This window comes from Penaeus monodon, chromosome 20 (genome assembly GCF_015228065.2).
Source record: "Penaeus monodon isolate SGIC_2016 chromosome 20, NSTDA_Pmon_1, whole genome shotgun sequence".
In the NCBI taxonomy this organism is placed as follows: domain Eukaryota; kingdom Metazoa; phylum Arthropoda; class Malacostraca; order Decapoda; family Penaeidae; genus Penaeus; species Penaeus monodon.
Genome location: NC_051405.1, coordinates 14,987,149 through 14,987,387, shown reverse-complemented (window position 1 = coordinate 14,987,387; position 239 = coordinate 14,987,149). Strand labels below are relative to the sequence as shown.

Sequence of the window (239 nt, the reverse complement as noted above, 5' to 3'; positions counted from 1 at the left end):
AAACGGAGGAGGACGAGGACGAAGGGAATCATTAGCACTTGAAGATAGGGCAGGAGCTAATCAGGTTGGCGAGGCTGGCGTCCAAGGAGGAGGAGGGGAGACTGAGGCAAATGGGGGCCTTCGAGTTTTTTTTTAAAGGGGGGGAGGGGGTTATGGGTTTTCGCTTCTGGGAAGTTGGTCTATGGTAATGGTATACTTTTTGTTTGGTTTCTAGTTTTAAAGATTGAATAGTAATGCTC

The 239-nt window shown here is 47.7% G+C and overlaps 1 protein-coding gene across 1 annotated transcript in view; it reads left to right on the top strand.

The window, feature by feature from the left end:
- LOC119585654 (protein O-mannosyl-transferase Tmtc3-like) overlaps positions 1 to 239 on the top strand; it is a gene marked incomplete at both ends in the record, with an annotated part of 116,247 nt that overhangs the window by 57,623 nt on the left and 58,385 nt on the right.